Here is a 15,283-nt window from a genome sequence, read left to right as displayed (position 1 = left end):
ATTCCTTGGCTTATGGCTTATTGCTCCGTCTTCAAGGCCAGTAGGGTGGCGTCTTCAAAGCACTCTATCTCTCTCTCTCTGACCTCTGCTTCTGTCATCGCATCTCCTTCTTCTTCTGTGACCCTTCTGCCCCTCTTAAAAGGACTTTCATGATTACATTGGGATCACCTGGATAATCCATGATAATCTCCCCATCTCAAGATCCTTAACTTAATCATATATATAAAATCACCTTTAGCATGTAACAAACACATTCACAAGTTGAAGGTTAGGACACGGACATCTTCAGGAGGCCATCATTCAGCCCACCACACCCATCCACGTGGAGGAAGCTTAGCAGCAACGAGAGAGAGGGGCCAACACCAACAGGCAACGAGAAAAGAGCTAAGGCATAGAGAGAAGAGAGCCCTTGATCCAGCCATGCCTGAAATCCCAGCTTGTTGGTTACATGAGCCAATGAATTCTTTTTTTGCTTAAGTTCATTTGATCTCAGTTTCTGTCACTGGCAACTGAATTCATTCTGACTGCTATGCATGCTACCGGCCGGGATTTCCCTCACCAATTTAGCTCTTGAAGGGTAAGCTTGCTGAGTTATTGCCATGATGATCTGGTTCCACAAATCCAAAATTGACACCCATGGTACAACACATATACATAGATGTCTGGGGAAGAAGGAAGACAGAATAGAAAAATTAGATTTACCCTGGGAACTGAGGTGGAATAGTACAAAGAGCACTGCACGGGGAGTCAAGCCACTTGGGTTTTATCTGCAGTCTGCTGGGCGAGATCCCCAACACCAAGCACCAAGCTGCTCTGGGCTTCCCCACATCATCCGTCCGAAGGATTACGTGGTTGAACATTACAAGCTGCTTCCCATTCCAACCTGCTATGTTCTCTAGGACACGATTCCGTTTACAGAGACCTTAGTGCTGAGAACACCGCGGTTGCTCTGTGTTTCTATCACACACAAAGGCATCACACCAAAGGTGATTGACAAGGCTGGGCTTTTGTGGTACATAGCCAGGGGCAATCACTCTAACTCTTTCCCATCTCCTCCTCATCCAGCTTTTGGCAGCAAAACAATGACTTTGAGAGAAAGCCAAGGAGGAGGGAAGGAAAAGAGACAGCTGTTTCAAAAAAAAAAAAAAAAAAAAAAAAAAATCACACAGGGGCACCTGGGTGGCTCAGTCAGTTATGCATCAGACTCTTGACTTCAGCTCGGGTCATGATCTCGAGGCTCACGACCTATCGGGCTCTGCTCTAGCAGCACAGAGACTGACTGGGATCCTCCCTCTCTCTCCGTCTCTTTCCGCCCCTTCCCTGCTCACTTTGTCTCTCAAAATAAATAAATAAATAAATAACACATATACATGCATATAAAGCCCACCTACCAACAGCTGCCTATACTCCTGACTAATTCACAATCCAGGCAAGGAAATATTCTATATTTGCTTAGTACGTTTCTCTATTGTTAGATTTTATTTTTTTTTGTCAGTAACAACCCACTAATTTAGGGAATTTTAAGAACAAAGTTTTATGGGGTTTCTTTCTTCCTCTCTTCCTTCCTTCCTACTTCTTTCTTTCTTTCTTTCTTTCTTTCTTCCCCTTTCTTTCATCTTTCTTTCTTTCTTTCTTCCTTCCTTCCTTCTTTTTTAAGCAAATCATAAATTGATCAGATCTTTAAGGGCCTTCCTGGCACAATCTGCTTAAGCTTCTTGAGAGTGTGTCGTCAGGGGAAGAGGCCAGAACAGAACCCTGGGAAGGGCCAGAGGGTAGCAACAGTTCCACAAAGAGCAGATACAGCCCATGCCCTGACTTCAGCACCATCGGAGCAGAGGGGAGTTCGGGGCCTGGAGGGCTCTGCTCGGCAGGTGCCTGTAACTGCCGCCTAGAGGGGTGTGTTCTGTGAAGGAGGTGTTGCACTTCTGAGGCTACAAAGTAGCCTCAGAGCATTGCCCTTTGCCCTCTTGGGACAGTCATTTTCCCCGTCGGGCCTTAGTGTTCTCTTCTGCAAAATTAAAATATTCTACCGGAAATCAGTAAGAGGCTTTCCAGGAGACACAAAGGGACTTCTGGAGAGCAGGTAACATTCCGTTTCTGCAACTAGGTACTGATCACATGGATGTGGTCAGTTTGTGAAAATTCATTGAATTGCACATGTACATGTAGGATTTGTGCATGTAATTTCTGCATGTGTACTTTGCTTCAATAAAAAAGTTTACCTAGGGCACCTGAGTGGCCCAGTCGGTTGAGCATCTATCTGACTTAGGCTCAGGTCATGATCTCACAGTTCACGGGCTTGAGTCCCGAATCAGGCTCTCTGCTGTCAGCACAGAGCCCACTTCGGATCCTCTGTCCCCTCCTCCCTCGGCACCCCCCACCTGTTCACGTGCTTTATTTCTCTCTCAAAAATAAACAAACATTTTAGAAGTTTACATAGCCTGGGGCACGTGGGTGACTCGGTTGGTTGAGCGTCCGACTTCGGCTCAAGTCATGATCTCATGGTGCACGAGTTCAAGCCCCGCATCGGGCTCTGTGCTGATAGCTCAGAGCCTGGAGCCTGCTTCAGATCCTGTGTCTCCTCTCTCTCTCTGCTCCTCCCCTGCTTGCGCTCTGTCTCTCTCTCTCTCTCTCTCTCAAAAGCAATAAACATTTAAAAAACTTTTTTTTATTTAAAAAAATTGTTTTTAAAGTTTACATAAAGTACAAAAAGGGGGGAAGTGTGTGTGAGTAGATGTGAAGCAGATGGAAATGGGTTGTGTAAGAATGCAGAAGCCAGGACAAGGGAAGTCACAGCTCCTGCTCTCAGAGCCAAGCAAGTTAGGGAAGAGAAGGAATCCGGCCAAAACAGTCATCACAGAAGTGAGAAGTATTGTGCCCTTTGGACATAGTTATTTGTTTTGTTTCGTCCGGTTTCAGATAGGTTTTCGCATATCCACGTCTGATAGAGCGAATTGACTGAGAGTGGGGTGAGACACGACTCTTAAAGTTCTCCAGAAGAGTGCTGCTGAGGTCTGGCGCTGGATGGGTTCTGGGTTATCACAGCCCACGAGCAGTCGGCTCCCTTGCTCTGCCAATTCAGCTGGTGGCAAGAAGTAGGGGAAAGGGCAAGTCCCGTGGGACCTTCTGGAGGTTGGCTTGACCTTCAAGCAGTGGTTGCTATATCACCATCGTGCTTGAAGGAGTCCCGAACAGGGGCACCTGGCCGGCTCAGTCGGTAGAGCATGTGACTCCTGATCTTGGGGTCATGAGTTCGAGCCCATGTTGGGAGGTGGAGTTTACTTAAAAAATAAAAATTAAAAAAAAAAAAAAAAGGGCGCCTGGGTGACTCAGGTGGTTAAGTGTCCAACTCTTGATTTCAGCTCAGGTCACGATCTCATGGTCGTGAGATCAAGCCCCCCCCCCCGTGTTGGGCTCCACGCTTACGACTGTCTCTCCCTCTCCCCACCCCCCACCTTCTCTCCTTCTCCCCTCCTTCTGCTCACACGCTCTCTTAATTAATTAATTAATTAATTCAAAGGGTTTGTGAATAAAGTATCAATGCAAAGTGGTTACGGTTCACTTACTCTCTAAACGCGCACTGAGCACGTGCCCCGTGCACCTTCAAGGGGCAAGGGACACAGCAGTGCACAGAACAGATAAAAATCCCTGCCCTTGGGAGGCATCCACGATTCACTAAGTCACTTGATAGCTTTAAGGACTTGTTTCATTTTTTGTCTTTAGTGTGTGATAAAATGTAACAAAGTCACCATTTTACCATTTCTGAGTGTATAGACAAGTAGCGACAAGTATATTTTACATTGTGACACAGCCAGTCTCCATAACTTTTTCATCTTGCAGGACTGAAGCTCTGTACCCATGAGACGACAAGTCCCTTTTGCCCCCTTCTCCCAGCCCCTGGCAACTCCTGTTCTACTTTTCTGCATCTATAACATGAGGGGAGCGGACCATCATGGTGACTCGAGTTCCGCCCAGCTCCGGGCTTTTATCGGGGTACCCTGTTGTGTGCTCAGCACTATGGCTCTAAGGAGCTTGAGGATGAGTCGGGGGGACAGGCCAGGCATCCAGTAAGCCAGTGGTGATATGGGCCTGCCTGTGCAAAGCCCAGCGTGGAAAACAGCCTTCGGAGTTCAAAGGAAAGAAGCTGCCGTGGACTGGAAGGAAGTTTATGGGAGCCCTTAAGAACAGATAAGCTTAGAATAGGGAGAGAAGGAAAAACCCTCTGCAATTTGGAAGCCTCTTCAGCCAACCTCAAACTGAGCTCAGGAGGCAGTTCCTGGCCTCATTTCCCTCCATGGAGAAGCAGGTTGAATGGAACCAACTTGCCAACAGAACCAAGGGATGCTCAGGACCAGTTCTGCTGGTGACATTATTTTGCTCCATTGAGTTTCTTGTAGGTGTTGCTAGTCGTTGACTGCAGGGAGCCGGGTGTGGACGGTTCTGAGCTTTCGGGCTAGAATATCAGGGTCTTGCTGAACTTGCTTGTTTTCTGCCTGTTCCAGCTGTCCAAGCACTAGCGATAGACCCCCCGGGTGTCCCTTACCCCACCCTCCAGGAGGGCCGGACAAATGAACGGGGGCTCAGATTGTGTGTCCCAGCCCCCTGGGAGGTGCCTCTGATGCAGACCGTCCCCGCGGCACAGGGGCGATGGGCAGGGTGGCATGGGGAGAAAGGAGGTGACCCTCGCTCTCCTCAGCTTTCTAAATGCCATCTGTTCCAAAACCTGAGCCTTGTTTTCCGCTACACCCACAACCACCCGTGGGACTGGTTCTTCCCGGCACAAACAGCCCTTTGTTTGCTGCTTGCATTTGTTTGTTGGCATTTGAACAGTTCTCTGTGGTTCACATTTGAGGCCAGCCTGAGGCAAAGTGAGATTGGAGGAGTTCGGCTTGGGTGCCGTACCTGGACATAGCCTGGACCCCCAAATTTCCCCTTTGTAACAAACGCCGCCACCACCACCCGTGGGATTTTCTCCCCACTCAGGGTCCCACTCTTCACTGTTCCACATCGACTTACCTGAGAGACCAATCCCTTCTAAGGGATGAGATTCCGATCAAGTATTCTGTTTTGATAGCAGCCTTCTTCAGACACACTACCCTGATTCAGGTGAAAGACAAACGGCTAGGAATTTCGAGCATTGTGACGGGTTTCTCAGGGCAGATCGGCCGCCCCTCAAAGTGCATTGCCCACGTCATTCTTTATCTAGACAACAGACACACTGGGGTACACCGGCCCAGAAGGATGGGGACCTGAGTTCTTAGTCTCAGCTCAACTACTAATGTCTTCTTCTCCTTTGGGAAAGTCTCAGCTTTCCCATTATTACAGTAATGGAGCTGGATTGGGTCATTCCTGCCAGCCCTGTCATTTATAAGCCTGTGCAGGCAGGGAGGGCTAAAAGCATGCGCTGACCCCAAAGAGAAGTTCTCTGTTTTTTCAAAACTTCTGAAACCAGGGGACACTAAGTTTCCTCCGACCCCAACTCTTTGCTCTCCGCTACTTGGGAACTATAAAGCATAGCACTTTACAGCTCAAGGGTGTTGCCAACCGCCTTGATTCAAGTCAACGTCTGTTCAGAAGAAATTGTGAACGTCCATAAGGTGCCAGGCATTGTGCTGACTCCGTGGATACAAGCTTACCCCGCCAGCTGCTGGAAAAAGAAAGGGCATGTTCAAAAGGAGCAGAGCTGGCAGATGGGACTTTGAATGTAAGTTGGAAGTGAATAGAAAGACCTCATGTCTGAAAATAAGAAGGGCATTCAATAACAAGAAGCAGCCAATCTTGGGAAGGTCTAGAGGCAGCCTGTGCAAAGGCCCTGAGGTGGAAACTAAGGCCCCCAGGCCCGTTTGGGATCAGAAAGGTCAATGTGTTTGCAACTTAGTGAGCCAGCGTGATGGTAGACATCAAGTTAAGAGGAAAATGAGACTGGATCATGCAGAGGGATTTAGGGGTTTTATTTGGGACATAGCAAGAAATCATTAGTTGTTTTTTTTCACATTTTAAAAAGATCACGCTGGCTGCTGTAGTATGGTCATCGGCACCACTTTGTACCTCTCCTGGGTACCATTCGCCGCATAGTCAATGTAAACAGAGCCCCCTGGCATTGTGCAAGGTGAAGCAGCCCCCATCGTGCTCTCCAGTCCCCACAAACCTTCAGGGGCTAACAGTCCTGATGCTAAGTGGCTTTGGGATGGAAAGGGTCAGAGACTTCCTCAGGGGTTTGGATGATGCCAGTCCTCTGACATCTTTGAGAAGGGAAGGGGGACCCTGGCCCCTCCAGTGTGTCTGCCCTGATCCCTGTAAACACCACTTCCCCCAAACCCTTTCATCTGACACCCTCTAAGCCTTTAAGCAGCGTGTAACTCCGTCATCTCAGTGCCCCTTGGAAGGGAGCAGCCGGCAGATGAAGCGATTCTGGGATCCAGGCACTGAGGAATTTGGGGCCTCTCAGATTTCTTGGCAGGGGTTACAAGTACCTGCAGAGACTCTTCTTCGGCACAAGTGAAAATAATTCCTTCCAGGGGCAGAAAAAGGCGTGCTTTTGGCAAAGGCCTTCACAAGATGTTATCTAAAGAGACCCGCATGGGAGCCCTTGGGAGGGAAGGCAGAAGTTGCTAAACCAGGTGGGAAAAATGGATGGGCAGGCAGGGAAGGACTCAGAAGGTTCCCACAGCGACTCGGGAACTGGGGAGGCCTCACATACTTTCCACCCTCCTGGGACTGGAGGGAAAGGGCATTTAACTGTGGGACATTTGTGTTATGGAGTGGTATACAGGCACGGGCAGGAAGGAGGTAAACACACATCCGTGCTGTGGAAAGATTATTGGTGATAGTGTAAATCAAAAAACAAAACACAGAATAAAGTGTTGAGTATAATCCAATCTGTGTGCTTGGCTGGCTCAGTGGGGAGACCATGCGACTCTTGATCTCAGGGTTGTGAATTCGAGCCCTGCAATGGGTGCAGAGATTCCCTAAATAGATACAATTTTAGGGACACCTGGGTGGCTCAGTCAGTTAAGTGTCTGACTCTGGATTTCAGCTCAGGTCATGATCTCACGGTTCATGAGTTCGAGCCCCTTGTTGGGCTCTGTGCTGACAGCGTGGAGCCTGGAGCCTGCTTCGGATTCTGTTGTTTCCCTCTCTCTGTCCCTCCCCCATTCACCCTTTGTCTCTCTCTCTCTCTCTCCTTCAACAATAATAAATAAACATTTAAAAATAAATAAATAGATAAAACCTTTTTTAAAAGTATATATGTACACACAACTATCTTTGCATATTATTTCTCCAGAAAGATATATGAGGAATATTAACAATTTGTTTACTCTAGGAAATGAAATGGAAGCTGAGGAGGAGACATTTTTTTTTTCCAATATATGAAGTTTATTGTCAAATTAGTTTCCATACAACACCCAGTGCTCATCCCAAGAGGAGGAGACATTTTAAACCCTTCTGCAGAGTTTGGAGTTTTATGTTTGGTAGGGTTTTGCCGTGTATGCAATACTCTCCTTAGAAAAAGAAAGTCGGGGGCTCAGAGAGGGGAATCGTGTGGTATTGCGGTTCCTGCCAGGGTTGGACCCAGGACCAGGTCCGCTGGCTTCCCTCCTTCTCCTCTAGCACACTGACTTCTTTGCTAGGCCCGGGAGCCAGCCTTGGGCACAGAAGGGCTCAGGTCCCTGGTGTCTGTCCCACGGCTGAGGACTGGGGAGGTGACGATGACGTTTCTCAGCGCACAGGGATGATGACATTGTGGGGGTTGGGGTTTCTGCTTCTTGAATTCCTTTCCAGACTGTGCCACCAAAGTAGACACGGCACAAATCTCCCATCCCTCTTCCCCTCTGAGACTCAGTTTCCCTCACCTATAGAATGGTGTGCAATGGGGGAGTGGGGCAGAGCAGCGGACCCCTCAGTGTCCTGAGAGAGGACAGGCCGGGGGCTCCCGGTGGGCCTTTGAGGTCCACGGCCGGCCCAGGAGCGCTCATTTCTGGAGTCAGGCCGCCCCCTGCTGGCCTCGGGTAGCGCTCAGCAAGCGTCCAAGAAAGAGGTTCTCCCGGTGGTGTATCGTCGCCGGGGTTCCTTTTGGAGTTGTGGGGTCAGTCAGGAGGGCACAGCTGGCCTTTGAACGGGCAGGGGCCAAGACCAAGAGAGTCTTGCACCGTGAGGAATTGTCCCACGTCCCACGTGGCTCTTCAACGAACGGATGGAGAAATCCTGTTTCTAAGGATTTGAGCCCGGAATCTAGCTCTCCCTTGCAAACGTGAGCAAAGCTGTTCGGGCTTTTGTTTGTTTTGTTGTCGTTTTGCTTCGTTCTGCTTTAAGATACACTGAAGTGCTGTGACCCTGTGAGTTGATGGATGCTGGCCCTTCGCTTTCTCTGAACTTCACGGAGGTTTGTCCATCCCCGCCTCTGAAAATCACGTCCCCAGTGGCACTAATGCCGTCACCATTCTGACCTCCCTGCACCGCCTGCTTTTGTAGCCATGTCCCTCGGCAAATATGCAAGCAAAGAGATCTGACGGGGCACCTGGGTGGCTCCGTCGGTTAAGCAACCGACTCTTGATTTCAGCTCAGGTCACGATCTCACAGGTCACGATCTCACGGTTCGTGGGTTTGAGCCCCGGGTCAGGCTCCGCACTGATGGTGCAGAGCCTGCTTGGGATTCTCTCCCTCCCTCTCTCTCTCTCTACCCCTCCGCTGCGTGCTCTCTCACTCTCTCTCTCAAAATAAATAAACTTTGGGGGAAAAAAAGAGACCGGAGACTTAACAGATGGAGAACTAAATATTACTAAATTGGAGACGTAGGAAATGTGGAGGTTTGGTGTGGTGTGTTTTTTTCCAGCTTTATTGCAATAGTATAGACAAACAACATATGTAAGTTTAAGGGGTACAATGTGATGATTTGATACATTAAGAAATGCTTTACTACAATGAGGCTGATCAACACTTCCATCCCCTCACAGAATTCCCTCTGTTGTGTGTGTGGTGATAACATTTAAGATCTCTTTTAGTATCTTTCAAGTATATCACACAGTGTTGTTGATTATAGTCACTGTACCGTGCCTCGGATCCCCAGAATTTACTCATCACAGAGCCTGGCATTTATACCCTTTGACCAACGTCTCCCCTGGCAACCACCATTCTACTCTATTCCTTTGAATTTAGCCTTTTCAGATTCCAGAGATAAGTGAGAACCTACAATGTTGCTCTTTCTTTGTCAGATTTATTTCACTTAGCGTAATGCCCTCAAGGTCCATCCATGTTGTCACAGAGAGCAGGGCTTCCTTCTTTCTATGGCTGAATAATATTCCATTGTATTTATCCATTCACCCACTGATGGACACTTAGGTTGTCTCTATGTCTATGTCTATAATGCTGCAAGGAAAATGCGGATGCAGATATTTCTTTGCAATAGTGTTTTTCTTTTTTTAAAATTTTTTTTAAAGTTTATTTATTCTTGAGAGATAGAGAGAGACAGAGCATGGGCAGGGGAGGGGCAGAGAGAGAGGAGGAGACACAGAATCTGAAACAGGCTCCAGGCTCCAAGCTGTCAGCACAGAGCCTGACGCAAGGCTCATGAACCACGAAATCTTGAACTGAGCCGAAGTCGGACGCTTAACCAACTGAGCCACCCAGGTGCCCCGGGATAGTGTTTTCATTTCCTTCAGATATATACACCCAGAAATGAAGTGCCTGGATCATATGATAGTTCTGTTTTCAATTCTTCAAGGAATTCCCATACTGTTTTCCACAGTGGCTGTGCTAATGCCATTCCCACTCACTCATGCTAATCACATTCCCACTCACAGTGCCCAAGGGTTCCCTGTTCTTTACATTCTCGCCAAGGCTTCTTATCTCTCGTGCTTTTGATGACAACCATTCCGACAGGCATGAGGCGATATCTCACCATCATTTTGATTTGCATTTCCCTGATGATGAGTGATGTTGAACACCTTTCCATGTTGAACATCTGAACGTCTTCCTTGGGAAAATGTCTATTCAAGTCCTTTGCCCATTTAAAACAATTTTTAAGCTTATTTATTTATTTGAGAGAGAGAGAGACAGAGAGAGAGAGGGTATGCATGAGTAGGGAAAGGGCAGAGGGTGAGAGAGAGAGAGAGAGAGAGAGAGAGAGAATCCCAAGCAGGCTCTGCAATGTCAGCACAGAGCGCAGCGCAGAACTCAATTTCACAAACCATGAGATCATGACCTGAGCTGAGATCAAGAGTCGGATGCTTAACCAGGCTCCCCTTTTGTCCATTTTTAAATCAAAAAAATTTTTTTCTATTGAGTTGTATGAGTTCCTGATATATTTTGGATATTAACACATTAGATGGTTTGCAAATATTTTCGACCATTCTGTAGGATGCCTTGTCGTATTGATGATTCTTTTGCTGTGCAGAAGCTTTTTACTTTGATGAAGTCCTACTTGTCTATTTTTGGCTTTGTCACTTGTACTTTTGGGGTCAAATCTAAAAAATCTTTGCCAAGACCAATGTCAAGGAGCTTTTCCCCTGTATTTTCTCAGACTCCAATGTCTACCTACATTTTTCCCTTGTTCCAAGGGCTTTCCCTATTCTGGCCTTGCCCCACCATTCATTCATTCATTCATTCAACAAATAATTGACTGGGAGAACTTAACATGTTCCACGAGATGTGCTCAGGGAGAGGGGCAATAGCGATGAGCAAAAGAGATCAGGTCCCTGTGTTCATGTATCTTACATTTTGCATCAGGGTGGGGGGTGTCAGGCAACAAAAATGAATAAATATGATAATAATTACAGGTTGTGATCCTCGAAATGAAGGACAGAGCATGGGAGTAAGAAGGGTAGACAGCAAAGGCCTCTTTGAGGAGCTAACATTTGAACTGAGACCTGAGAGTGACGAAGAGGCAGTCACTAAGGAAAAGCTGGGAAAAGAGGGTAGTTCCAACAGAGGGCGCAGCAAGTGCGAAGGCCCTGAGGCACGGCAAAACTTGGCATGCTTCAGGAACACAAAGAAGGCCTTCGGCTAAGGTATGGTGACTGAGTAGTGATAGGAGATAGGGCAAGAGAGGTCATTTATCGACACCGGCTACGAACAAGACACAGCCCTAGTCGCCTGACACTTACTCTCCCATTTGCTCAGACTCCTTGCTTCCTGACTGTGAGGCTGACCTCTGCTTCTCTGAATCTTTCCCACCCTGCAGGACGAAGCCCGGCTCATCTCACCCCAGACTGCAACTCTTAGACATGGAGGGCAACCAGTCTGCATCTGGAAGTGGGCATCTCTGTCCACCCTCTTGCCACCTACATCACAGATCACCCCTAAAATGCTCCTAAGTTTTACAAGTATTTTCAGTGAAATATTTAAGTTAGACCAAATAGAATAATGTTCGTATTCATATACTTCCTGTCTGAAGAACTTTATCACCCATCCATATTTGCTTCAGTTCTGTTTTTGTTTCTTAACAAATCAAATACATTACAAATACAGGTGAACCTGAGTGTGGGTCAAAAGGGAAGATTCCAGGGCCCCAGGCTGGATCTACTCAAAGAGAATCTCTGGAAGTAAGACTAGGAAAGTGCTTTTTTTATTTTTAAGTTTATTCATTCATTTTGAGAGAGAGAGTGCACAGGGGGAGCCGCAGAGAGAGAATCCCAAGCAGGTTCTGTACTATCAACGCAGAGGCTGATGCAGGGCTCGATCCCATGAACCACAAAATCATGACCCAAGCCGAAATCAAGAGTCAGGCGCTCAACCAACCGAGCCACCCAGATGCCCCCTGGGAATGTGCTTTTTAACAACCCAGCCCCCTCCACCTATGCATCATGAAGATGGGCAGTTACTGATATATATCAGATAAAACCTGCCCCATCTAAGCAGCTACCTTTCTTCCTCATAGCTAACCCAGGGGGTCTCAATCTTTGCTATGTATCAGAAGCACCTGGGGAACATACAGACATGTATTCACTTATTTACTTATTTATTTCTAATTGAAGTATAATTAATAGGTAATGTCATATTAGTTTCAGGTGTATGACATACTGATTCGACAATTCTGTACACTACTCAATGCTCACCACAAGAAGCATAACTGAGGAATTCCAGTTATCAGTGCAGATTCTTTCCTCGCCCAGGTTCCTCCCTAACCTTGTAAATCAGACCAGGACAGGGAGGTCAGGCAATTCTATTACCAAAACATTGAAGGTGGGCTTTTGATGGTAGCATGAATTGGGAAGGACCCATCTCTTTGAAACATTCTGTCTGAACCTTTAAAACATTCCTGGGATTGTCAAAGACAAGATTCATATATCGTTCCACTTGCTCTCTCCCAGAAAATGTCAACGGACGTGTCCCATGCTCCTGCTGAACGCTGGGCAGAGCTGCAAGCAAAAGACGTTAGTCAGGGATGAAGGAGCCCTGACCCATGTCTGGTCTGCAGTCCGAGCTCAGACATTAACTCAGTGGATGGACTTGCAGTCGAGTTACCAGACTGAGCAAAAGAAAAGACAAGACACTGTTTACACTTGAAGTTCAAGTACCTAACAAGTAATTTTCTAGTAGAAGTATGTCCTAAATGTTGCATGGGACATACTTATATTAAAAAAATTATTGGGGCACCTGGGTGGCTCTGTCGGTTAAGCGGCTGTCTTCAGCTCAGGTCACGATCTCATGGTTTGTTGAGTTCGAGCCCCACATCAGGCTGTCTGCTGTCTGCACGGAGCCCGGTTCGGATCCTCTGTCCCCTTTTTACTCTGCCCCTCCCCCACTTGTTCCCTCTCCATCTCTCAAAAATAAATAAATGAAAATGTATTATTTTTTTAAATTATTCATTTCTGGGCACCTGGGTGGCTCAGTCAGTTAAGCCTCCAGCTTCGGCTCAGGTCATGCTCTCACAGCTCATGGGTTCAAGCCCTGCTTGGAGCTCTGTGCTGACAGCTTCGGATTTTTTGTATTCCTCTCTCTTTGCGTCTTTCCCACTCATGCTCCTTTCTCTGTCTCTCAAAAATAAATAAACGTTAAAAAAATGTTAATATTATTCTTGTTTATATGAAAACAAGTTTAACTGGGAATCCTGTGTTTTATCTGGAAACTTTACCCAACAGAGTGTCTTTCACGCCTGTGAACCTCAGCTTCCCCATTTGGAAAATGAGGGGTTGGGCTAGATGCCTTCCATGGGTCCTTGTATAAGGCTTGGATGCCACTGCAGTCAGTTCAGACCCATCCCACAGCTCCGAGAGCCTTTCTCCCAGGTCCCGCCAGGGGGCGCCCTCACCCTCCTCAGCGGCCTGGCGGGCTGTGGCTCAGCCAGGAGACAACCGGTCCCGCTGGCTCTGGGGACCATCTGGAAACCAGGTTGTGAGGTCTCGAAGGTCCCAGGGACTTACTCATCCCTAGGACAGCCTGTTCCCAAGGAAAGAAGGGGAGATCTCACAGACTCTGATAAAGGCTCTGAAGATAAAGACCATTTCATCCCACTCCCCCGCTGTTTAGAAGCTGAGACTGGACCCCCAGAAGGGGAGACCCTTGTCCGGCTCACACCAGTGGCCTGGAAACTAGACTCCTGTCTCCCTAGCCACGGCCCCTTTACCTCCTCAAGGTGCCTTATTTCTCTGTTTCCTGTTGGACACGCCTAACTCTTGCAGTCCTGTGGCCAAAACCATTACACCGGGGAGCCCAGCACAGCCTGACATGGGGGACACCTGGGAACCCCTTTACAGAGGGGGTGTGGCCTTGAAGCAGGAGCCCTTCCAACTGAGAGGGGACCAGGGACAGAGGAGCAGTCTAGGCAGCAGGGCAAGAACAGGCCCCTCACAGTTAAGTTGAAAGTATTCATCTGTTTATCATTATTGGCTTCCGGGATGTCAGACGAAAGGACCTATGAGGCGGAGACCACTATCATCAGACAGGACACGAGCTGAGTGCTAGGTCATTGCCCGAGAAGGGCTCAATCCAGTTCGGAGACAGATACTCAGAAGGAAGGAGCCTTCTGTTGCCGGGGACTCAGATGGTCTCCAAAGGACCCACACTCTTTTTACTGCAAAGAGGAATGGCCCAAAGGGAGGGAGACCCCACTCCGGCCTAGGAGATGATTTTAGGAGAGTTACAGATTTGGCATCAATTAACATTCAATGAGCTATTATTCAGTTCTCTTTGGGGCCATCTGATTATCAAAGAGAAATCTCTTAGATCTTTTCTTTTAATAAGAAAGAAATAAGCGCCTGGGTGGCTCAGTCAGTTAAGCATCCGGTCATGATCTTGATTTCATCCCAGGTCCTGATCGCACAGGTTCGTGAGATCAAGCCCTACCTCAGGCTCTGCACTGACATGGAGTTTGCTTGGGATTCTCTCTCTCCCTCCCTCTTTCTCTGCCCCTCCCTCACTCACACACTCTCTCTGTCTCTCAAAATAAATGAATAAACTTGAAAGAAAAAGAAACAAACTATCCTTCAAGCATGGAACACATTCACAATTGCATAACATTGTTTTTTCTCTGTGTTTATATTTTTACTGTATTTATCTTTAAGGTTCATCTCTAGTAATGGTAGATGATACTGATTTTCTACCTAAGGTAATGAAACAACTTCCTTTAAATGTTAATTTTGTTTGTTTTGTTTTAAGTGATTTGATTTAACGATAGGGAGAACACAGGTAGAAGAATATAGAAACACTGCCTTGAAAGAGTCTGGATTCTGGGGGCCCTGAAGGCTGATGAACTGTGAGGCAGCCAACAGGGGTACAGCCCTGCCCCGCCCTCCCTGGGGGCCTTGGGTTGACTCATGCCTATGCCCTTCTGCTGCTGCCTTTCCCTTGAGGACATTCGTGTGTGTGTGTGTGTGTGTGTGTGTGTGTGTGTTTGTATTAGTATAGTAATTTGAAAATAGTTTCAATAAGATGGGGGGGGGGTGTGGGTGAAAACAACTCTGGGCTTGGCACCTAAAGACCCAGCTCTGTGGCCCATTCACTTCTTGGGCTCTGTAACGAGAGAATTGGAATACCAGCCGGAACTATCACACTAGCACGATGAACGTGTGTAAACTTTGAAATGTGCTCTGTGGACTTAAACTGTCATTATCTCCTTCCAAAATCAGAGTGCCTTTTTAAAAAATGTTTGTTTATTTATTTGTTTATTTATTTTTGAGAGAGAGAAAGAGTGCGCAGGGGAGGGGCAGAGAGAGAAGGAGACAGAGGATCCAAAGCGGGTTCCACACTGACAGCAGAGAGCCCGATGCGGGGCCAGAACCCACGACCTGTGAGATCATGACCTGAGTCCGACACTTACCAGACTGAGCCACCCAGGTGCTCCCAG

Source organism: Prionailurus bengalensis, chromosome A1, assembly GCF_016509475.1.
Source record: "Prionailurus bengalensis isolate Pbe53 chromosome A1, Fcat_Pben_1.1_paternal_pri, whole genome shotgun sequence".
NCBI classification, from domain to species: Eukaryota; Metazoa; Chordata; class Mammalia; order Carnivora; family Felidae; genus Prionailurus; species Prionailurus bengalensis.
Note: the sequence above shows the minus strand (reverse complement) of the source record.